We start from the raw sequence: 25,474 nt of genomic DNA on the forward strand, positions 1-25,474 counted from the left end.
ACTTCAAAATCATGGGGGGGGAAATCTCGATTACATGGGGGGAGCCCTCTTCCAATACCGTGCTATTAGCACTAAGAAGCTGTCAGGAGGGCACACAGCAGGGTACAGGAGCAAATCTATTTGAAGAATTGCATAGGTCAGGCCTTGATGCCTAGCCCAGAACCTACGGATGTGAGAGTTGTCACAGAATATATGGGGCAGGCACCCTATCCACAATGCCAACAAAGGGCAGAAACACCAGGGTACACAGTGTGGAGCAGCTAATCGAAAAGGAGTGATTCTTCTGAAAGGAGGTACAAATCAAGCTTTTATCGTCTCTGCTCAAAGTCAGCATGTATTCTCTAACTGCTTTCAATAGTGAAATCTATAACAACAAGCATCCTTGATACATTAAAATTAGAGCGATAAAAATATGCCAAAAACCTAGAACTCCCCCCCCCCCCAAATACTGCAAGAAAAACTACACAATACTTCAAAAAACACTATACTTCATCTGGAGTCAAGCTTTCTGGAGGAAATTTTCTCATAATTATTACCATCTTCCATTAATTTATCTTCAATCATTACAACTCTCAGCTACTGGAGTAAATGTAATATTTTTTAAAACTGGGAAAAAATCTTGACCAAGCGGCAGGCCAGATCTATGCGTCGAAATTTACAAACTATCATGTATGGGGTAAGTAGCCCTACATCCTGGCTATTATAAAAGTTAACATAGCTTTAGATGTTATTTTAAAATTGAGCAAATACTTTAAGAAATGTGGGCATTCATACATTTACATTTTACTTTAAAGACCATCGAAATCAAGCTTCATAAACCAGGCAATTACTCATAGATCCAGTCACCGGGACTGTGATAATTTTATTATATTTCTTATCCATAGTCTCCTTTCTTCTAAAATCAACTTTTTGAACTATGTTAATGAGACTGAAGGGCTCCTAGGGGTGTTACCAGAGCCCTTCCATGCTGCAGCTTCACCCCTCACCTTTACCTCAGCACTTCTCCCGTCCTCTGCCTGATGGAATCTCACTACAGCAGAGGAAGTTTCAGCACATGGTGAGAGGGGGAGTGCACCATGGACAGCGTAACAGCCTCTCAAGCTGCAGCACTGATGGGCTCTGGGTACACCCCCTTGAGCCCTTCACAGTGCCTGTATCTAGGAGTAAGTGTCACTGGTTTATTATCCTTGATTTTAATGGTAGATTTCCTTTAACAGCATTTTAACATGCACAAAATACTTATGCAAAACCATCATGGAAAATCACAGGTTAACAACTGTTTTTGACTGATGATTTTATTAAAATTGGCTTTCTGCACAGATCCATTCATAAAAAGTTTTCAAGTTACATCTGTCTGTCATCCGTTTTTAATGTTTGTTAAAATTTTTGGGATTTTACAGTAAACTTTGTGACTCTCAAGGGTGTTTGTCATAGATAGCATGCAATCCGAGTGCTGTAAATTTTTTACGTTAACGCAAAGGAAAAAGGGTCCGTAAAAACGAGTCAGACTAGGACATGCGCTGTTGTATTTTAACCCCTTTAAGAACCCAGCAACTTTAGGGCTTTTGGACCAAACCCAATTTTTTATATCTACCCTGTGTTATAACCTTCAAATGCTTTAACATATCCAGGTAATTTTGAGATTAATTTCTCGTCACATAATGTACTTCAAATTACTTGAAAAATTTGGATGATATCTTTTGAGTTTATGTGTTATGAAATTATGAAAAAACTGTGAATTTGGCAAAAATTATGAAAAATACACAGTCTTCAAAGTTCTAAAATGTTTGTTGTCAGGCAGATAGCCATAGCACCCAAAAAAAGTTTCAACTAACATCTCCCTAATGTCTGCTTTATGTTGGCATGGTTTTTATGCATCCTCTCATTTCTCTAGGATGTTATGGGGTTCAGAATTTTGGGTGCAATTTTTCACATTTTTATTAAAATCGATAAAACCTATATTTACAGGCACCTGCTCAGTCTCTGAGAGGATAAAACCCCATAAATTGTCCCAATATAGAAACTACACCCTTTAATGTATGAGAAAGCAACTTCAAAATTTTTGTAAACCCTTTAGGTGTTTTACAAGGGTTAAAACAAAGTGGAGGTGGAATTAAAAATTTGTAATTTTTTTGGACAATACATTAATTTTGGTCCAAAAATTTTAAATTTACAATGGATTACATGAAGAAAAGCTCTACAAAGTTTGATACCAAATTTCTCCCAAGTGTACCGATACCCCATGTGTTGATAAACTGCTGTATGGGCACAGGACAGGGCATATGATGGAAGAAGCGCCATTCACTGCAGATTTGCATTGGCATATTTTACAGGCTATAAAATGTTTATGTTTTTAGTAATGTGGACATATGGGAAATTATTTTTTCAGGTATGAGAGCCATCATTCAGGTACATCATTTAGGGGTTTTAAAAAGCTAATTAATGTGATTTTATTAACTCTTTCTTGGTGAGAAAAAGAAAATCATTAATTCTGGTTTAGGGTTTTTAGCTTTTTTTGTTGGCCGTAAACTAAATCCTACAAATTATTCTATGTGGTTAATCAGCCAGGATCGCAAGTATTGCCATCCCAGCTGTTATTGTGGGCTTTCACATACGGCCGAGCTACCGCAGCGATTGCAGGGGCTCTGCTTCAGAGCCCGGGTGATCCGTGAGAGGTACATGTGCGTTCTGATGTGGCAACTGACCGCATTTACTGATGTACATGTACAGCTTAATGCACCATGGGGTTAATGGATGCAGGGTCCCATAAAATAAGGAACATGTACATCAGGGCAGTTTCTATGTAATTTGTGGACATTCAGCAGTGTTTTCATCACCTGTGATAGGATGATTTCACTTGCCACTATTAGAAAAGGTGATAAAACTGCTCTGTATTTCATAACTCTGGCACAAGTTTCTGAAGTTACATGTTATCATGTTCCACATTTATCTACCGTCTAAAGCCCTTTATACAATTGCTGTCTAGAGCTGTGAACTAATTGAAGAAAACTGCAATGTGTTAAGTAGTTACTGATTTTCAGGCGTTTGGGAACTTTTAGAAAACTTCGGTATTAATTTGACAGTTTAAGATTAAGTGATACCTAAGTCTCTTATTTTAAAACTTGTTTTCTCAATCTCCGGCAGACACAGGTGAAATTCCGAGATAAGACTTTGACAACCTCTTGGAACTAGGTCTTATTAATTTAGTGTGGTGCCTCGTGGTGAGCTTCCTGTTAAACCTCTGTCTCAGACTGAGAAGCTTTCTTGTTAATTCTTACGTGAGCAAAGCTTCCCCAGACACAGCATGTTGTCCAGCTCATGACGCTCCAAATGAAAAACAATCGCTTTGGTTTCATCTTGAGCTTGTTTTTTTATTTGAGGTAAAACAATTATTTCCTTCAATTATGCGTAATAAACCAAATAAATCTCAGGAGCAAACACTGCACTTTCCTGACATCTGTGGTATAGAGGAATTTGCTTATTCCGCAATAATGCTTTGTAGCCTATGTTTTAATTATGTTGTTTATAATTCAATTATGAAATTATGGTATTTCTAAACTGTTCTAAAAGTAAGCATGGTATCATGTTATCAGACATGGAAAAGATAATTAATAAAAGCTATAATAGAGGTAAAGTGCATCTATGGACAACTTGCATGCACTGCAAAATTCTAATTAAAAAGACATTTCATATCTAGAAATAACCGATTGAAAACAATTCCAGTCCTTTGTTCTTTGGAGGTGATAATGTCCATGGGGGAGATTTATCAGAAGTGTCTGAAGTCCATGGTATTGAGATCAGGTTCTTACAAGGGGTTTATTGGCATTATCATATTAATGGTTGCCCTCAAATTTTCCAGTAAAAAAAACTCTTTTTATCTTTCCTGCAGCTCTCACCTACATATAAGAAAGAGACACCAATTTGTAGTGCAGCCTTCTCCCCCTTCTCCCCCTCTCATCAGATGCCATAATGACTGTTAGATTTCTTTATTTCTATGCTGACTTCTTTGCTACTCATGATTCATCAGGAGAGTATCACATGGTCAACTACAGACTCTACCATCTGTACATACTGGAAGACTAAATGTAAGAGACCAAGTGTATACGATCTTGAGCTAGCATTGCCATCTCCAGCCTCTCTCATCATCAGCGGAAGCCATAATAAGTCTTTGGAACACATGTGTGGTATAGTTCATCAGCAGGAAGTGAGTGGTATCTGGTCAGATACAGAAATCTATGTCACAGTGAGATCTCATGTCCTAAGTGACAAGATGAGTCCTCGGAACTTACAGATAGGAAGCAATACTCACTGATGTAAGGGGGTTTATTGGATCAGTGGCAGTCCGATACCTGGCACCCTCACTGATTACTTGATAGAGCACTTGCTCTCCAATATGTGCTACTTCCACTTCCCAGGCCTGTGATATCACGTCCATTGGTCACATAGCCCAGTCACAACTTAATCCCATTCAAATGACATCACAGCCTCTGTAAACAGATTTTGGGAGTTGATGTACTGAAATGGGGAGGTGAGTATACCTCATACATATCATTTGTTGTTTTATGTCAGCCTGTTAACTATCAATCTCACTCAACTCCTTTAAGATTTCAATATTTCTAAATGTTACATTTTTTAAAGACATCTCCCACCAGGGTGAAGGATTGTAAATCAAGCACACTGACATACTGGTGTGTGCCTCCTCTGGCAGGATCCACTATTCTTTTAGATTCTTTAGTCTTTTTTAGAGATGAACGAGCACTAAAATGCTCGGGTGCTCGTTATTCGAGACAAACTTTTCCCGATGCTCGAGTGCTCGTCTCGAATAACAAACCCCATTGAAGTCAATGGGAGACTCGAGCATTTTTCAAGGGGACCAAGGGTCTGCACAGGGAAGCTTGGCCAAACACCTGGAAACCTCAGAAAATGATGGAAACACCACGGAAATGGACAGGAAACAGCAGGGGCAGCATGCATGGATGCCTCCGAGGCTGCTTAATCGCACCATTATGCCAAAATTATGGGCAACAGCATGACAGAGTGACCGAATGAGGCTAGATAGCATCTAAAACATCCAATAATTGACCCTGACACTATAGAAGACAGCACGCAGAGGCAGCGGCAGGCTAGAGAGTGTCACGGCGACATACCCTAAATGGACTCAGGCTTCAAACCAATGGGTGGCAGAGAGGAACCAAAGGAGCTGAGGAAAAAGCGCTGAAATGATTTCCTATGTGAACAAAAGGTTGACGGTATATTTAGTTGATAACACAGCATGGTGGCGACATAGTGACCAAGTTCCATAACGTATCTGGGGAAACACCCGAAAAATGAGCCTGACACAGCTCGTTTGATAAGGGGACGACATGTGGAGGCAGCCATGGAAACGACTTCCATGATTAAGAGTGACAGTATGGGGCATCCATATTGCTTCTATGGTGAAACTTCCCGAAAATTCTGCCTGACACAGCTCGATTGATAAGGGGATGATGTGCTGTATATCCTTTCGCGCTCCAGCGTCTGGGGTATAGAGAGTTGAAAGTTGCGCATGGAGACATTGGTGGACGCTGTGGAGGATCGTGGAGGCGAAATGGACAGGAAACAGCAGGGGCAGTATGCATGGATGCCTCTGAGGCTGCCTAATCTTGGGATGGAGCTGGCGGTCCGCTGCCAGGCGAGCTTTCGCCTGTCCAAGCCCCTGTCTCTCAGCTCCTCCCCACCCAAAATGGGCCTGGGGGCCAGAAGCGTTTACTTTGAAAAAATTATAATTTTCAAAGCAGGCGGGGTAGTTTGAATATTTCATCTAGGAATAATGGAAAAGCATAGCGGTTCTATTTTTAATAGTTTTTTCAAAAATGGTTCCATGATTAAGAGCGACAGTATGGGGCATCCATATTGCGCTGCTATGATTGCAACTCCAGGTCTCCAGCATGGCGGCGACAGATGCGCAGAGTTCCATTATTTATCTGGTGAAACTGAAAATTCTGCCTGACACAGCTCGTTTGATAAGGGGACGATGTATGGAGGCAGTAAAGTAGCAGTAGATTAAAGGTGCTGCAGTTAAAACTATGTTAGTTGGATCTTGGGATGGAGCTGGCGGTCCAATGCGAGCTTTTGCCTGTCCAAGCCCCTGTCTCTCGGCTCCTCCCCAAACAGCACTTCTAAGAACCTTTTGTATAAGATCAAGTGTAGTAGTGTTCTTATAAGTTTGGTTTATGGCGGGTGAGGGGAATGTAAACAGATGCGCAAGAAGCGCTGAAATAATATAGGTAAATGATAAAAGTTTGCAAGTATATTTTGTGGATAACACAGCAGGGTGGCGACAAAGTTAACAAGTTTGATGTGGAAGCCATGAAAACAACCCAAAATTCTGCCTAACACAGCTCGTTTGCTAAGGGGACGATGTATGGAGGCAGCTATATGGACGACTTTGGGAGGCAGCTATGGAGATGATGTGTGGAGGCTGCTATGGAAACAATTAAATTTGGATAGTGCCTGTATGTGGCAGTTTTCAAACCAGAGGAGCAGGTAGGTGGTCCTCCAGAAAAATTAAATAGATTGAGTGCCTGTATGTGGCACTCCCAAAAATTGTTTAAAACAGAGGACTGGGTAGGTGGCCCTCCAGAAAAATTAAATACATAGAGTACTATAGCTAGAGCCAGTTGGCCCTGGCAAAAAATAGCCAGTTTCCTCTGCTTTAGTGTACAAAGAGGAGGAGAGGGAGGAAAATGAGGAGGAGGAGTGCTTACATTATTCAGGTTGAGCTTCTTTCACCTGGTGGAGAATGGAAATCCTGAGAAATCCAGGCTTTATTCATCTTGATAAGCGTCAGCCTGTCAACGCTGTCAGTCGACAGGCGTGTACGCTTATCGGTGATGATGCCACCAGCTGCACTGAAAACCCGCTCAGACAACACGCTAGCGGCAGAGCAGGCAAGAACCTCCAAAGCGTACAGCGCCAGTTCGTGACACATGTCCAGCTTTGAAACCCACCTGACAGATATCAGACATCCACGTCCACTCCTCATTGTAGACTTGAGGAAGCTGACTGACCTGACTACCAGTTCTGGTGGAAGTTGACATCTGGCAGTCTCTGCGCTGCTGGTAAACTCTGGATAACATGGTTAATGTTGAATTCCACCTCGTGGGCACGTCGCACAACAGTGGGTGAGCGGGCAGTTGGAGGCGGCGCTGCGCTGCCCTGAGAGTGGCAGCATCTGTGCTGGACTTCCTGAAATGCGCACAGATGCGGTGCACCTTCGTGAGCAAATCAGACAGATTGGGGTATGTCTTGAGGAACTGCTGAACTATGAGATTTAACACATGGGCCAGGCATGGCTCATGTGTCAGTCTGCCGAGTTGCAGAGCCGCCACCAGGTTACGGCTGTTGTCACACACAACCATGCCTGGCTTCAGGTTCAGCGGTGCCAGCCACAGATCAGTCTGCGCCGTGATGCCCTGTAATAGCTCTTGGGCGGTGTGCCTTTTATCGCCTAGGCTCAGCAGTTTGAGCACCGCCTGCTGTCGCGTAGCGATGGCACTGCTGCTGTGCCTAGAGCTACCGACTGATGGCGCCATGCCCACGGATGGTAATTCGGAGGAGGAGGGGTGGGAGGAGGAGGAGGCATAGTAGGCCTGAGAGACCTGGACCGAGGTAGGCCCCGCAATCCTCGGCAGTATATGACCAGCTCCAGGGTCAGACTCGGTCCCAGCCTCCACCAAGTTAACCCAATGTGCCGTCAGCGATATATAGGGCCCTGCCCAGGTCACGGATGATGTTGTCCGACACGTGCTGGTGCAGGGCTGGGACGGCACATCGGGAAAAGTAGTGGCGGCTGGGGGCCGAATACCGAAGGGCGGCCGCCGCCATGAGGTTGCGAAAGGCCTCGGTCTCTACCAGCCTATAGGGCAGCATCTCCAGGCTAAGCAGTTTGGAGATGTGGACGTTGAGGGCATGGGCGTGTGGGTGGGTTGCACTGTACTTCCTCTTGCGCTCCAGCGTCTGGGGTATGGAGAGCTGAACGCTACGCATGGAGACATTGGTGGATGCTGTGGAGGATCATGGAGGCGAAGGTGTGGTTTTCGCACGGGAGGTGTTTGGGCCGGGGTCCTGGGCAGGGGGCTGACTAGCAGAGGCAGCAGGTGACACAGGGGAAGGAGCAGTGGTGTGCCCGGCCGGAGGTGAACGGCCTTGGTTCCATTGAGTGGGGTGTTTAGCATTCATATGCCTGCGCATACTGGTGGTAGTTAAGCTAGTAGTGGTGGAACCCCTGCTGATCCTGGTGTGGCACAGGTTGCACACCACAGTCTGTCGGTCATCCGGTGTTTCTTTAAAGAACCTCCAGACTTCTGAAAATCTAGCCCTCGCCACGGGAGCTTCACTACGTGAAACATTTAGCGTTAATGCACCAGCTCTGGCCCTGCCTCTCCGTCTGGCCCCACCACTGCCTCTTCCAACCTGTTCTCGTCGAGGACTTGCCTCCGTCTCAGAAGCACTGTGTTCACCCGGCCTATCAGCCCAGCTTGGGTCTGTCACCTCATCATCCTCCGATCCCTCAGTCTGCTCCCCCCTCGGACTTCCTGCCCTGACAACAACTTCACCACTGTCTGACAACCGTGTCTCCTCATCGTCCGACACCTCTTTACACACTTCTTCCACTACGTCAACAATGTCATCATCACCCACAGACTGCGACCGGTGGAAAACCTGGGCATCGGAAAAGAGCTCAGCAGCAACCGGACAAGTGGTTTGTGACTCTGGGAAGGGTCCAGAAAACAGTTCCTCAGAGTATGCTGGTTCAAATGCCAAATTTTCCTGGGAGGGGGCAGACTGGGGGGAAGGAGGCTGAGGTGGAGGAGTGCTGATTTCGGTGACATGGGTGGACTGCGTGGAAGACTGACTGGTGGACAAATGGCTAGAAGCATTGTTCGCAATCCACGACATTACCTGTTCGCACTGTTCTGGCCTCAACAGTGCTCTACCACGGGTCCCAGTAACTTGAGACATGAACCTAGGGAGTGTAGCTCTGCGGCGTTCCCCTGCTCCCTCATCAGCAGGTGATGTCTCACCCCGCCCAGGACCACGGCCTCTGACCCCTGCAGTAGTGGGACGCCCACGCCTCTACCCCTAGCCCTCGGGTTCAACATTTTCAAAATTAAAGTGTTAACCGTAAATTTTTTTAGTGTTTTTTTTGCGTTTTTGTTTTTTTAAGAAAACAATGCTATCCTATTGCTATGGCTAGTTTCTAACCTACACTGACAGCACACAACAGGATTTTGTGCTGTGCCTGATGACTTTTAGTTTTGAAAGAAAAAGAAAAGAAAAAGCAGACTGTGCCTAATTCAATCAAACCCCTAATAAATTGTCCCACTTAGGTGTTTGAGATGGATATGTGTGTCACTAAGAGCTATATAGAACGTTCGCAAGACTCCATGCAAATTCGTCACAATATGGTACTAGCTGCCCTACTAGTGCCAGCAAGGCCAGCCACAAGCAAATCAACAATATATATATATAACGCTATTGTAGGCCTAAGAAATCCGGTTGGGTTCTTGTATGCCTAGTTTCTAACCTACACTGACAGCACACAACAACTGGATTTTAAGTCACTTTAAGTTTTGAAAAAAAAGAATCGTCAGACTGTGCCTAATTCAATCAAACCCCTAATAAATTGTCCCACTTCAGTGTTTGAGATGGATATGTGTGTCAATAAGAGCTAAATATAACTTCGCAAGTCTCCCTGCAAATTCCTCACAATATGGTACTAGCTGCACTACTAGTGCCAGCAAGCCCAGCCACAAGCAAACAAAAAAAAAATAAAATATAACACTATTCTAGCCCTAAGAAGGGCTGTTGGGTTCTTGTAGACTCACTCCTGCCTAACAGTAAGCTAATATAACACCCTAACGCTATCCCTGCAGCAGCAGCTCTCTCCCTAACGGCATCCAGACAGAGAATGATGCAAGCAGCGCGGGTAGGGGCTAGTCTATTCCAGTGTCACCTGATCAGGCCAGCCAACCACTGCTATCGACGTGTAAGGGTACCACGTCATGCTGGGTGGAGTCCAGAGTCTCCTGGCTTGTGATTGGCTCTGTTTCTGGCCGCCAAAAATCAAAATGGTGGGAGATGCCATTTTCTCGAGCTGGCAAAGTATTCGTCCGAGCAACGAGCAGTTACGAGTACGCTAATGCTCGAACGAGCATCAAGCTCAGACGAGTGTGTTCGCTCATCTCTAGTCTTTTTCCTTCGGACTCCGGACTCCACAGGTGTTCATGGAGCCTAGAACCCCTCAAGATAATTTGCATAATTTTTAAAGCTTTTTTCCCCCCTTAAATCAAGCCAGAAGTGGCACCCACCAGTATGTCAGTGTGCTCAGCTTACAATCCTTCATCCTTTTGGTAGATGTCACTTAAATAGGTTTTTGATACCATTATTGATATTCACTGGGAGGTCATTGATTGATCCAACAGCTGGCCCTGCATTGATGCACATTTTTTTGGGGAAGAGAGACTGCTGAAAAAAAGTAGATCAGGGCAGGGTCGGGGTGTTTGATGCCAACTGATTTAATACCGAAATTTCCTTTGAATAGGTCACCAGTCACAAAAATGCCCTTGTGAATCACTACATATTATAATTCATTTTCATGAACATACTCATTAATATGCAGTTACCATATGAGAATGTCCCTCTACAGATCTGATCAGAACCAACTATTTAGAAGGCTCAGCAACAATATAGCAATATGGTAAAACAATTCCCATATGCACCATCGTCTTCAATTATAGTATTTACCATTAGGATGTTGTCACTGGAAATGGCATTACTAGACTCTAAAGAGGATTAACCATGGATTTAGATACAGAGGAGAGCAAATGGAAGCAGAAACTTGGTGCAGTGAGAGTTTTCACACTGATTCTCAGTGGTTCATGCACAGACTTGGAACATGTCAGTGTGAATGACAGAAGGTTTAGTTTGAAGTGTCAGGAGCTCCAAACGTTACTCAGTCTACATTATTACTCTATACATATAGACTGACATTGCACGCTATCCTTGGCTCACATGCTAGTCACATCTAAGAGAACAGTACAGGAAAATGTAGATACAGAAGAACTGGAAATTACTGTTTCAATTTTTTTCTCATTGAGCTCTGGAAAAGCCTTTTATGTTTTACTATAATATCATGACCCAGTACACATTTTTATGGTAGACTAGAACATGGTAGTTTCAATGAATGAGAGAATCTATGAGTATCTGTGAGAATAACTAACCTTACATATGGAGCTCTGTCAATAACTTCAATTGCTTTTTATTACTTGTTAGTTCAGCCCTTTTTCTTTAAACTGTGGATTCAATTTCTTGAAGACAACTATAAACCATCAACAGCTGCCGAAAACGTACCTGTTTTTACAATATATTAGTTATATTTGATATAATATTTGATAATATTAATTATATTTGAATGCATTATATTGTGCTGATGTAAATTGTCAACAGCCATTAGTGACTTGTTACTTCCATTATAATAAAAGTGTTACAAATTTAGTTTATATTTCATAGTGCATTAATATCTGCAATTTATGCTTAAAGGGCTTGATGGGAATAAAAAACGTGTTATATAAGGCTGGGGGGCTGTGAAAATAATAAACCTCTTATACTCACCTCTCCCTGTGCTCTGTGGCACCACTGGTAACTGTTGGCTGCTGTGTGTATACAGCGGTCAGTGGTGATGTCACATCAACAGTTGCACACCTACTACAATCAATACCAAAAAGAGAGAGAGCAACCACTACATAAGTCACGTGTCCATATACTAAGAACGAAACACAATACCAACAATAGTATTTAGGACCATATTCACAAAAAAATCACAATACATAAAACAATGACCTGCAACTAGTCAATATTTAATTTTTATTCACACAAGGTACCAAAAAGGACAGCACAATTAAAAACATCACTAAAATACACAACAACAAGCACTCATAAGCAGTGGTGGTAAAAGGTAACACAATTAAACCACAATAGGTATAGAGTTAAATATACAGAGTACAGTACATGTCTCCATTATAGTGTCCAGACCCATTAGTTATTGCGCCCAAAAAAGCAAAAGGGCATAAATTGTACAAGGGCCTACCACTCTACCGAGACAACTCACTATGACCACCACCGCAGCACCCCGACGTACGTTTCGCCGTCGCTTCCTCAAGGGGAAGTGCTTGTTGTTGTGTATTTTAGTGATGTTTTTAATTGTGCTGTCCTTTTTGGTACCTTGTGTGAATAAAAATTAAATATTGACTAGTTGCAGGTCATTGTTTTATGTATTGTGATTTTTTGGTGAATATGGTCCTAAATACTATTGTTGGTATTGTGCACACCTACTACAGCCTGAAACTCCTGCTATAGCAGGCTCGCAGCTGTAGACACCATGTCATCGCTTGACCCTTTATTCAGAGGTCGCTATTAATAGGCCACGCAGCGGCTGAACGGGAGCACAGAGAGTGAGTATAAGGTGTTTCTTATTTTTACAGCTACCCCCTTCCCAAACCATATATAAAAAGTTTTTTATTCCCGTAAACCCCTTTAAGGCTGGAAAAAAGAGAGGTGTGAATACTATGCTCATCAGTTCATCAGAGAAACAGCAATATTATGAAGATGTACAGGAGACTTTGTATGTGCAATGTGTATAGAATGGGCATGTGTAAAGAAGAGTAACATTACATAAAAGTAACATCTGTTCTAAAGTTTAGTTATAATTTATATTGATGAAGGGAAACATGTATTTTGAGAAATTAACATAGGAAAATAATCATTTCAATAGACTTAATAGCCATAATTTTAGACTATAGTACAGTTTTTTGCAAACATTGCCATCTAGTGGCAGAAATTTATGCGCACAAGCCAAGATTTATTTACTATATTTTTATTTTATAAAAACACCAGGGCACAAAGATATACATAGCCAGGGAAATTTCTCAATTTTGCAGATAGTTTATGGGCATCTGTGGTTTGATTTCTTTGCCAGTGGGCTTAGACGGGTTGTTAGCATCTGGGGAAAATTTCATGTCAATATCACATTTAGAAATTGGTTACATGTTCAGTACTTATTTTACCCTCTGTACATAATTGTTTTTGTTTGTTTGTTTTTTTGCAAAGAAGTTGCCCAGTTTGTGAAGCAATCGTTTGCATGAGAATTTAGATTTATGCCATGTGTAAAAAGTATGTCCTGCAGAGAAGAGGCAGAGAAGAAGAAGATCTCAGCTGAATGTGGACACACCCTCAGAGCACTCAGAGAAGCTACAATCCTAGATCATAAATTCAATATTTTTCACAGTCCTGCCACTACTAACAGTACACCTCTAAAGCTCTCCAAAACCTGATTCCCTTTAACCGTAGACTGGCTAATATAAGTTACTTTATGTTCTTTGTCAAGTAGTAATTTTTAAAATAACATAAACACATTAGAAGCTATTGACACCTTCATTATGATTTTCTTATTATTACATTGTACCTTATTTGGACTAAGAACTTTCAATTGTATTACTTTGTTTGATGCACAGTAAGATATCTTTGGCATGTCTTGCTCTGTACCAGTTAGTTCTGCAAAGCTGAGGGCTAATAAACACTCACTGATTGGGTGAATGTCTGTATGAGATGTGTGTGGACTTGTTTTATGTGATTTAGTATGTAAAAAAAGAAAGGGGAGAAGGTGTGTCCATGCATCAATCTGCCGTGTTATCGGACAAATAGAGACAGATGTGCTAGTTATGCTCACTTTTTGTTGTTGTGATTATCAAAGCCAGGCATGTAAAAATGTCAATCGGGTCCATTGCTCTTTTGGAGGGGCTCTGATTTGCAATCAGGAAACATCAAGTAGAATACAGATAGGGATTTCTTATCCCTATCCTTAGTTGCGTCTTTTAGGCCATTTTTGTATGTCAGTGTTATGGTCAGTATTTCACTATAGTAATTTGTAATCCTACATAGAAAAACTATAATGGACTGATTTGCATTTATTTTATGTTATGGATCCATTGATCCATTAACACCAATGAAAACACTTTTAATATAAAACAAGAGGTCATTCATTTCGCAGCATCAAAAACAAAATAAGTCGTCACATGTCACATCCATACAATCTCAATTTCAGCAAAAATGTGATATGAATTAAAACTTAACTTTTTATCCGACTTGTTAAAAATGAACACAACACTGCATACCACATTGATGCTCAGTCATCAGTCTAATAAAACAGGATACATTGGTCCAAATATATGGAAACTTGTGTAATCTGCCTTAGTGCAGTTTGCCTCGATAATGTTCAGTTTGCTCCAGATAATCCAATAGTGGTGCACGCTATTCAATTATATGACACAAAAAGCGCTGCTTTAGGAAAGTGTGCACTAGGAGAGGCTGGGCCCCTCTGCACAATTCTAATTGGGGCCCCCCTTCCCCTTTAAAGAAACCTCACATGTGCAACAATTTGCAAATGTGAGTTACAATCACGCACATTAAAACACTCATATAGGCACACATTTATATACTTATATACATACATATACAGCAATATACACACCATAAACCTACATACAGTAAATACACATCACATATACATACATACAGCATGTACACACATACATACACTACCACAGTGATGGCGAACCATTTAGAGACCGAGTTCCCAAACTACAACCAAAATCCACTTATTTATTGTGAAGTGCCAGCATGGAATTTTAAGCAGTAACTTATTGCCCCCTGTTATTCCACATCTTTCAATCATATCAGCCTCCACAATACAGTTGAAAGTAGCCCAAATTCAGACTATCATTGTTGCTTCTCTCCAGGGTACCTCTGTATAGGAAGAATGTGGGGTCCAGCAGAATGACCTCCAAAGTTTTGTCAAAACCTTCTCACATTTCCTGCAGTTCAAAACAGCCAATGAAGTTTCTCTTTAAAATAGCTTTGATAGCAGCATCTTTTAAGTTGCCTGGGGCTGCAGGAGGATTCAGTGTTTGGTGAACTCTGTCCTGGGGCGATGACCTGAGTGCCCATAGAAAGGGCTCCAGGTGCCACCTCTGGCGCCTGTGCCATAGGTTTGCCACCACTGCATTAACATATAGACCAATGCAACATATACACATAGCATATACACATAGCATATACACATTTAGCAAATACACAATACCATATACAGGCAAATATACACATACATATAGTATACACACATATACAGTATATACACACCAACACACACCCAGGACCCCAGATGTCGGGCCCCTGACACTGTAGGCTCCATGGCGGCTGCATTCCCTGCTACCCCTGTAGTTATGCCCCTGTGTTCACAAATCTACTTCATCTAAACATTAAGGTGTCGCAAACTCCGACCAAGCACTACCACACCCCTTTAAAAGGGCATAATTTTCTAAAGTATCAGACAAAGTTCAAACGCAACATAAAAGTGGCACAAACATTTCCAAAATGCATGTGTAAGCTCAAAACAACTTTATTTGATACAACAAAACTGGCACAGGAACAATAATATCTGTGCCTAACGTAGTAAGTTTATTACAAATAGCATAACTAATGTACCTGTCTAAAACATTTATATCTATGACTGAATGGTCCTCCCTACTCTGCAAAAAATTGTAGCTCCTGTCACCTACATCAAGTACCAAATAGTGGACAGGCCAGGTCTCCAGTACAGGATACACAGAAGTTATACACCTGTGTCTCCCCCTGGAAACCCAGAAAGTGACTCCCACCCTGACAAGGGCAGTGCCAGTACAGGCAGTCTCCAGGTTACATACAAGATAGGGTCTGGAGGTTTGTTCTTAAGTTTAATTTGTATGTAAGTCGGAACTGTATATTTTATCATTGTATCCCCAGCCAGAACTTTTTTGGTCTCTGTGAGAATTGGATTTTGTTGGGCTGTCATAAGAACCAGGATTAACACTAAAGCTACATTACAGACTCCTGTGATAACTGTTACAGCTGATCATTGTAGCCTAGGACTAAAGTACAATAAATTACCAATATCCAGAGGTCTGTTTGTAACTAGGGGTCGTATGTAAGTCAAGTGTTCTTAAGTAGGGGACCGCCTGTACTCACTCACATAAATGCACTAGTGCACCCCAAATGTTGCTGTGGCCTTTAGGTGTTTTGTCCGCAACAGAGAAGGACTCAGAGGGCTAGTGCTACACATGTATGTCACTATTTAAATGATGCTAGATGCCGCATGGGCACTGAGGCTGCAAAACTTAGGGCACTGAGAGATTAAGCTCCTCTCTTGTCTTCTACTGAGAAGCTTCTTCCTACATAATGTGTGTTGACCTGAGTCAGCGCTATACTACTGGGATTTCGGGATGCTCCGTATTGCTAGAGGCCACTGGGAAATAAATCCTAAGAGCTTTAATATGCAATCTCAGGCAGTCACGGATCATGGCTTGCCTATCGTCTTGTGTTCCATTATGGCCCTACCTTGAAACATCATGCATTCAAAGCTACTGACTCCGCAAATCGCCCATACTGGTCATATGCTCTGTTGTCCATGACTGGAGGCTGGACACTTGGTACGTCATCAATAAGGGTAGACCACAGTTTACAGTTACCAGGGTAACCTCTGGTAAATCCATTTCACCAAACACCCTCTGAGCATAGCAGATATTTCTAAGTATATGGCACCACAGCAGTAGTATTAACAAAGTTACAACATTATATTATTTTATGGGGCTCTCGAATGCATTAAGGTTGGCCAAATTTACTGAAGGGTAAGATGAATATCTTTTTAGTACCGAGAATGAAATGCCGATTTAAAGAACTACTGGTTCCTACTAATCACCGACTGGAAAAAAATAACACACAGCCAGGGGAAGAAAAACAACGCATATTTATTCAAATGTACGAGAGAAGGATAATTTTTTTTTTACCTGATTTTCAGATAAAGCATCCATATTGAAGTTGTGCATTTAGCCCATTGGATGCTACTGTATTTACCAAAAAATCCATTTTTGCTCTCTCTGAAAAATCATCCAATTCCAATTTCCACTGTGTATTTTACTGTCATGGGTGCTCCTGCGACCCATGTTTCGGATCGCAGGCACACCCATGTGCCCCAGTACTCAGTCTGCAGCTCCGCTCACCTCTCCCGGCTCCAGTGGCGTCTCCTGTGATCCAACGAGCGTGTACCCGCCTCCTAGGGAGCGTGCATGCCAGCTCTGTGACATTTAAAGTGCCAGCGCGCCACTAATTGACGCTGCTGGTCGTCTGCCCTAATAAATGGACTGCCTCTTCCTGTGCCCCCTGCCAGGTCTTTGTGCCTCGTGCCCTGGAGAAAGCTTGTCTCCTGTGTTCCCTGTGATTATTGTAATTTCCCGTTGTGACCTCGATTCCTGTTCAGGACTCCGATTATTTGCCGCCTGTCTTGACCTCCCGAACTCTGTCTTGCCTCACAATTCTGAACTGCGCCTTGTCCCCCACCGTGGACAAAGTTGTGCCTGTGGAGCGACCTGGTGGTACCACGCCGCAGCAAGTCCAACCCGCTTTGGTGAAAACCAGGTGCCACTTAGACTCCGCTCCTAGGTGTCGGCTTACGTCATCGCACGAGGTGGTTCAGTGGGTCCACTACCCCTGTCCCATGACAATTACCTTGTTCTCCAACTGATGCTTTGATAATGCAGTATCTCCGCAATGCTTAATGTCCCCTCAATATTCTCCAACATACCGACGTAGTTCCCTAAAGGTCTTCCCTATGTATCCAGTTCCACATATGCATGTAACTTTGTAAACCACACCACATGATTTGCAATTTATATAGTCACGAAAATTAGACGATTTTCCGGTGGCATCACTTTTGTAGCTTTTCCCCACCTGTATATACGGACAAGCTATACAGCTGTACCATCAAGTGACCTTTGATTAAGCCAGGTACTTTAGGTGCCGGGAGTTTGGAAGTGCTTTGGGGGGTTGGATGTGAGTATGAACTAAGCGATCCCTAAGATCCACCCACATCTGTAAGTCAGTTGTGGATGTCCACCAGTAAACAAACAAACCTCTCCATCAACCTCACAGGTTGGGTATCATTTGTTATTCCGTCTTTATTTCTCAGTAATTCTGTTAAATCGCGTGGACTCACTATCTGGAGAGCTTGTTTAAACCCGAGCGCTCCTCACCCCTCTCCCCTCCATAGGGAGTAGTCCGGTATGTCTGTGCATACAGGAAAAGATAGAGCAACCTCTATCTTTTTTCTGTGTACTGTACGGTGAGCAATTGGTGTATTCAAATGGATAGACGTATTGCCCATTGAAATGCATGCTACCCATACCAAAATGGTACAATACGGGTAGAATACAACTGTAAAATTCTAACTATTATGCTTGCACCATATAAGGTGTGGTGTAAATCACATTATAACTTTATTCTGTATGTCTCAATAATTACACTGATACCAAAAAAGTGGTTTTTAAATGTTTCATAAATTTTTGAAATTACTGGTAATTTCCTTCCTGCTAATTGCTAAAAACCTATGGGTTTTTGTCAATGTTACTGTAGATTTGCATCATTTTATTAAATTGTGGCTTGTTAAATTTATCCCAAACTGCAGCAAAATTCCCTGTCTCAGAGAATGAAATAACACATTAATTTTGCATGTGTATCTTGTAGTATTCCAGTTTGCCTGGAGCTTGTCTAGCTTCATACTGTGTGTCTGTGTATTGCGATATGCATATCTCTATAGTAAGTAAAACTTTAAAATAGATAAAGACTCAGAAAAGGCTAAAGCTTTGCTCCAGGGAGGACAATACATCTAACTCAAAAATGGCAGCAGACTATCACCCCACAAAAGCTCTGATACCAGGGTGAAATTCTCCCAGGAACTTCTTGATTATTATGGTGATTATCGAGGCGGCTGCTCACAACTCCTATCAATCTAAATGTACTCTAAGATTTTCCGATCAATTTAAAGCCTGGAGCCAAGATTTGGTTTGCTCATATTTCTTCCCTCGCAAAGTCATATTTTAGCTTCTCTGACAAAACTGGAAGGAAAATCTGGACACAGTGTTTACTTGACCTCTGTAATTGCCAGACACTGTCTCTCTACTTGAGGTGTTTAGATTTGATCATGGGGATGCAGCAAAGAAATAGATATGTCACACACAGCTGAAATCGAAAAGCGGAGCTACAGCAAACTAGGTTTCTAATATTTCTAAAATATACGGAACAGGCGTGTCATGAAAACGCTAACAGGTGACTCCGAAACCATGATGTTCACAAATGATCAAATATTAAACCAAAATTGTAAAAAAATATTGTCCTGTTGGGCTAGTAAAAGTGATCAAGGAATATGTTGGTCATGTATTTATAGGCTCACTGAAATCATGAAAGGAGCATTCCTCTACTTTTCCCTTTACGCCTTTACAAGTGATGAAACTGATGGACTGCTGGGTATCTGCATAAACACTACCACAGCCACCTGTCAATCACTTGAGTTTAGACTTGTACACTTGACAAAGGGGCACAGAAACTCTGAAACGCATTGTGACTCTTGAGACCGTAAAATAAAGTGACCACTCTGATTCTCCTGCTGTGTCCCTTGAAACTTGATGTGTATCGCACCCTATCATCTCAATAACTTATACTGATAGTCAATGCCAGTGTGGCTATTGTGTCCAGACGATCCTGTATGGTGGCAGCACTCCAAACATCATGCCAAAATTTCTTGTCCCTAAAAACTGCACAAAGAGTCTTTAATCTTTAGAAATCTTAAAGGGCAAGTACCATCAGGTTTGCTAATGGTAGACTAGTCCTACCTACCAACTAGTGCAGAATTGTTCTTAGAAGTTCTTCTATTATAACCCTATACGCCGCAATATAGAGTTATAAAAATTATGGTTATCAGTTTGTGGCACTCTAGCTTATGTCACCACAATGTGAATGGGTGGGAACAGGAGAGTAATGGGAGGCGGGGGTGAATAAATTATAAGACAAGGCCCTCAGAGGCCATTCTATCGGAGCGGTGACTTAAGCTGGAGAGTCCCAGGCTGATTTTTTATCGTTTTTATGACTTTAGATTGCCAAAATTGCAGTGTGTAGAGATTTAGTAAAAAGTTCTAAGAAGAACGATTCTGCACGAGCTTGTTAGTAGACTAGTCTACCATCAGTAACCCTAATGGTAGATAACCTTTAAGAGAACTTATTACTCAATGGACGCTTTTTCTTTCTCCTTCTGGCCTTATATCATTTTATAATATATATATCAAGTTATAATTGTATGGCAAAGGTTTGTTTTAAGGTCTATGTTTGATTTAAGGGGAAGAAGTAATTACCAGATTCCATTAGTCAGGGAACAATGGACTCTGTTCTTTTCTACCAAAAAAATGGAATATTGAGAGACCTCTTTACACATTAGAATGACAGATTATCCAACCAACACATGTGGTTTAACCATTTTGTCTAGTATGTATAACCAGATCAAATGCAATTTGTCTTGTTGTAAATGGTCAAACTGAATATTGTAGATAGTAAATTTTTTTTTAATTTTTTTTATTTCTCAAAAAAGGGAATAAGTCTTCTGACCTAGTCTGTATATTTATTTTTAATTTTGCTATGATTTCAATTGCATTTATATGTAAAATGTTCACACTGTCCATTAATAATATCAGCACTTCAATATTATCCAAGATGATGGAAAGCAGTATGTGAGTAGCCAGTTGGGATAGACTAAAAAATTGCATGTACACAACCATCTCCATTCTACAAGAAATAGACCAGTAATAGAAAGGCTAAATATCAAGCTGTGGAAAGATGAAGAATGTCTGCTTCTTCTAATCTTCTCTAGAAGTGTGGAAAATCATTGATCCACTTGACTCATAGCATAAAACAAAAAAGAAGAAAGAAGAAGTGCACACCTCAAAAAATGTTTTAGTAACTGAATTTTGTATTTTTTTAAAGGAATTTATACCTTGAAGACTTGCGGTGTGCTGAACAGGTGATATCATTTATTGGACACAACAGAGATGCTTTATGTGCTTTATTTTACAAGTGGCTTTTCTAACTTAAAGCAGATAGGTTTCTGTGAATTCCCACTATACAAACCTAAAAAATATATGAGGACATCCAACCTTTCATATCTCTCCTCATGTACTTCTTGCCAGTCCCTAATGTAATTTGTTGATATCCTGTTCTTCAAAAAGCAAATGTGTTTCCAGGGTAGAAACTGTGATTTCTTGACAAGCCACTTACACTAAGAACATTAACTTGTTCACTGCTTGATGAAATGCTCAAGGGCTTGTACAAATTTTCTGTAGTAATGGACTAGAACATTGGTTTTCTGTGTCAAAACAGGCTCTGTTAACAACACAGCTTTTAACATATCTTGTTGACTAGGAGTAAATGTTTAAAAGAAAACAGAAAAGACTGAAAAGAATTGAGTCAGTACTTAAAATAAATCATTCTATAAATGCAATATTAATGTCTAGTGAGCTGTTTTATCGAATAGATATCACTAAAGGATAACTGCACTTAGATTGTTTACAAATAACAGCCTTAAAGGGGTTATCCGGGTCTTAAAAATTACTGAGGGCCGGGCTGGGGAGGGCTATTTAAAAATAATAAACATGTACTTACCTCGTCTGGCGCCGCCGATGTCCCACGCTGCGGCCCGTCTCCTCTGTGTTCGCCGGAAGTTCCCATCCGACACCAACTCCCAGCGCTTACAATGCTGAGAGATAGGGACGGATGGGAGGAGCCGGCCACAGCGCGGACCGGAAGCTCCCTGTGCGCAGCTTCTGTACCCCTGTAAACAAACAGGGGCACAGATCGAAGGGACCGCGAGGCGGGACATCGGTGGCGCCAGAGGAGGTAAGTACATGTTTATTATTTTTAAACAGCCCACCCCAGCCTGGCCCTAAGTAATTTTTAAAACCCGGATAACCCCTTTAAGGGAAAATGCTTCTTTTGAGCATACAACATTGGACTGGTTCTTTGGGTCTACCAAGTGTAGGGTTTCAGGTGCAAGCAGTGGGGTCGACAATGACAAAGCTCTTAGACAACAGGATTCAAGTTGAAACTGCGCATTTATTCCAGAAAAACACGAGCATCAAACAAAACATCAAACAAAATCTTTGACTGTCCTGGTCTAACTATACATCTGGCAGTCCTCTTTATCCACTAGAGGGCTTCTCCCTGCCAGCATGAAAAATACTTTCAGCAACCCGGTCTAACGCATGTATGTTTCTAGGTAGAGAGCCTCTTCTGACTGCTCCACACCCTTCTTTAAGGGATTGCACATCTGGTGCATTGTTAGACCCATCTGGGGTCTTGATCACACTTCTGTCTCCACTCCAGCAACAAGAATTTCAGCCAAGACTGGGAAGCTCTCAAAAAGTAACCGCCCGTAGGAGGGGCGTGGCTAGGCAGCCAAAGTGTATGGTCACACACAAGCTGAGCTCCTATAAGTGGGGGTTTCCGACTCACCTGATTATATCTAAGGACAACCTGACCCATGTTATCCACAATTTGTTTTGGTATGTAAGTGGGATCTCCAGATGATAACCAAATCATCCAGCAAGAGGACCTCTGGCTCCAATGTCGAACTGACTGGCAACAACGCAAGAAAAAAGATTTTTTGCTGAAATAATACTGATTAACCTGTGGAACAAGCTCATTCCCAAGTTCACAATAGCTATTTGCGGATAAATTTATTTCTTCTAAACAAACACACTCTACCACTGGCGAAAAAACAACAATCAATCTCCTCAAGTGGTCTGACCCGGCTATAACCCGCACCTTGGCCGAACGAGATGACCAGCCTCAAGCTTTCATGTGGCGCAGTAACACATATATTGGGGCACATTTACTTACCTGGTCCTGTCCTGATCCCCGCTGTGCGTTGTCGGATGATCATGGACTCCGGTGCGATTCACTAAGATCAGTTCCGCCAGAGTTCACCTTCTTCTTCCTGGTGCATGTAAGTGTATGTCTTGCGACACAATTTAAATGTGAAATCGCATTCTCAGTCCGAATCCGTTGGATCGTCCACCAGCCTGCCCCCCTATTTCTGTCGCATGAAAGCTGGTGCCGATCACGTGCGATACAATCCCCTTCTAAATGCCTGTCCCAGCAGCACGATCCCCAAAAAGTCAGAAAACCAGACGGAAATGCTTAAGTACATAAGCCTCATTATGACACACTTAAAATACAAAGCACTTATTGAAAGAGACATGAAGGAATTCCTAAAGTACAATGTAGGAGCGGTAGCTCCGGCGAACTCATGGAACACCTACAAAATATTTGCTAGGGGTATTCTGCGGGAACATGGTCACATTGATGAGAAAATTAGGATGCAGGAAATATCAGACCTCTTAGACAAATTACAACACCTTGAACAGGGGAACAAAAAATCCCCCTCCGCTGCAGTAAGCTCAGGCTTCAAGATAGTACGACACCGGCTACAACACTTGCTCTTACATGGATACACACATAAATTAAAGAAAACAAAAGCCAAATACTATGCCCAGGGAAATAAAGCGGGTAAACTGCTGGCAGCCAGCCTATACACCCCTAGGAATTTAGCCAACCGATTTTAGGACCCCTTCACCGCCACCCCTCAAAAAGAAGCCATTAAAGCTTTTTTGACAGCTTCTAAATTACCAGTATTGATGCAAGACCAAATAGCGACACTAAACAATCCCATAACACCAGAGGAGATCTCAAAGGTCATATGATCTCTGCCATCCGGAAAGTCCCCGGGACCAGACGGCCTGTGGAATGAGTTTTATAAATTATTTTGACATATTCATATCGGCCCGGTGTCCCAAGCTCTGGAGAGCACTATGAAACCAGGCTCCTTCTTTGCCAAAAACCAAGAAGCCCTATTGATCACCTTCCCTAAACCAGGGAAGCCCTCTGACTCGACCCATATCCTTATAAAATTCTGACCTTACAATATATGCAAAACGCCTGGCGTTGCAGCTGGCTCCATTGATCCCTGATCTCACAAATGCAGACCAAGCTGGGTTCGTGTAGGGTCGCCAGGCACAAGATAATACTAGGAGGGTGTTTAACATAGTACAATACGTTGAGAGGCGGGAAGTCCCATTGGCGGTGTTGGCATTGGATGCTGAGAAGGCGTTCAGTCAGGTTTGTTGGTCGTTCGCCTGCTCGAAAAAATGGGACTGGCAGGGAACATTCTGAATGCTATTAAAGCGCTGTACTCTTCCCCTTCAGCCAGGGTCTTTGTAAATGGCACTATATCAGATTCATTCTGCATAACAGGTCAAGGGGCTCCTTATCTCATATTATGTGGGAGTGCCCGCTCATACAGCGGTACTGGGTGGGAGTATTCAATTTAATATCCAGTCTGACGGGCAGTAATATAAGGGCTACAATAGCCATTGCCTCATTGTCCATAGATCTGGCAGGGATTCCCATGCCACTGAGAGTTCTAACCTGTAAAATATTAACGTTGTCTAAATTGCTCCTAACACGCAACTGGAGGAGCCTGACGGTTCCGGCCATGGATGATTTATACAAGGAGATGAATGTTACATATAGCTAAAAAAAAAAACAATAGCTTGGGGCAATGGCAGTGTATCTAAATTACAAAGAATTTGGGAACCCTGAATCAGCACCTGGTATACATCAGGATCTAAGTGGATTACTACATTGTACAATCTGTTAAGTGGGCTTTCTATCAGACGATTTGTGCATACTCTACCGCCCCCCCCCCCCCCGCTCAATACCCTCCTATTTAGATGGGCAGGATGCCGAATTGTTCGACAACCCCTCCATCAGACTTTAGAAGAGACAGCATACTTTGTTTCCTATGTTTTTCTTTGTTTACTATGTTTTTCTTTGTTAATTCCCAGATCTTTTAAGGAGCTAGCATGACATATACTTTGGAAGTAGATTGAAAAAAATAAAGTAGCACCACCTATATGCATGCACAAATATATGGCATAGAAATATATGACATTACTGTTCTTTGAGGAATGTCATGCTGTGACATGATATGGTGTTAAGATAACAAATGGATCCAATGGTAACTGCATTCACATTTTCTCTTCTCCTTGAGCCCTGAATGAAATTGGGGGAGGATTTCCACCCTGTGGTGAACCAAAGCTGCAGTTCCAAGGGAATGTCCTCAAAGCAGTGCCTTTCTTGGAAGCATGAGAGTAGGACGACTTCTTTCTGAGAGATTACTTTTTGAGACTCTCAGTCTCAGGACAAGATGAGATACCAAACCATGCATGATAGGGCTCCAGAAGGTTGGATAAGGCTTCCACAACCTTGAGGTCTTGACACCTCTGCAGCTAGACAGAGACAGCTGAAATATTATTTACATTAAAGCTGCCACCACTGTAGTGGTGGTACCAATATTGTGGTCTACTGCTGTACCCACTGGCTACAGGAGTCACATGCTTCCCACTGGTATACCAGGAGAACAGCAGGAGTGCTGCAGCTGGACTGCAGACGAAACAAACAGTAA

The 25,474-nt window shown here is 42.2% G+C and overlaps 2 protein-coding genes across 14 annotated transcripts in view; one reads left to right on the forward strand and one right to left on the reverse strand.

Annotated features, from left to right (window-relative positions):
• The window catches only part of TJP1 (tight junction protein 1), a 349,705-nt gene that overhangs the window by 302,259 nt on the left and 21,972 nt on the right, over positions 1–25,474 (reverse strand). The gene's annotated exons all lie outside the window — the stretch shown is intronic.
• Positions 1–25,474, forward strand: part of LOC140127403 (threonine--tRNA ligase 2, cytoplasmic-like) — a 140,674-nt gene that overhangs the window by 56,866 nt on the left and 58,334 nt on the right. The window lies entirely within an intron of this gene.

The sequence above is a fragment of the Engystomops pustulosus genome, chromosome 4 (genome assembly GCF_040894005.1).
Source record: "Engystomops pustulosus chromosome 4, aEngPut4.maternal, whole genome shotgun sequence".
Taxonomy (NCBI): Eukaryota; Metazoa; Chordata; class Amphibia; order Anura; family Leptodactylidae; genus Engystomops; species Engystomops pustulosus.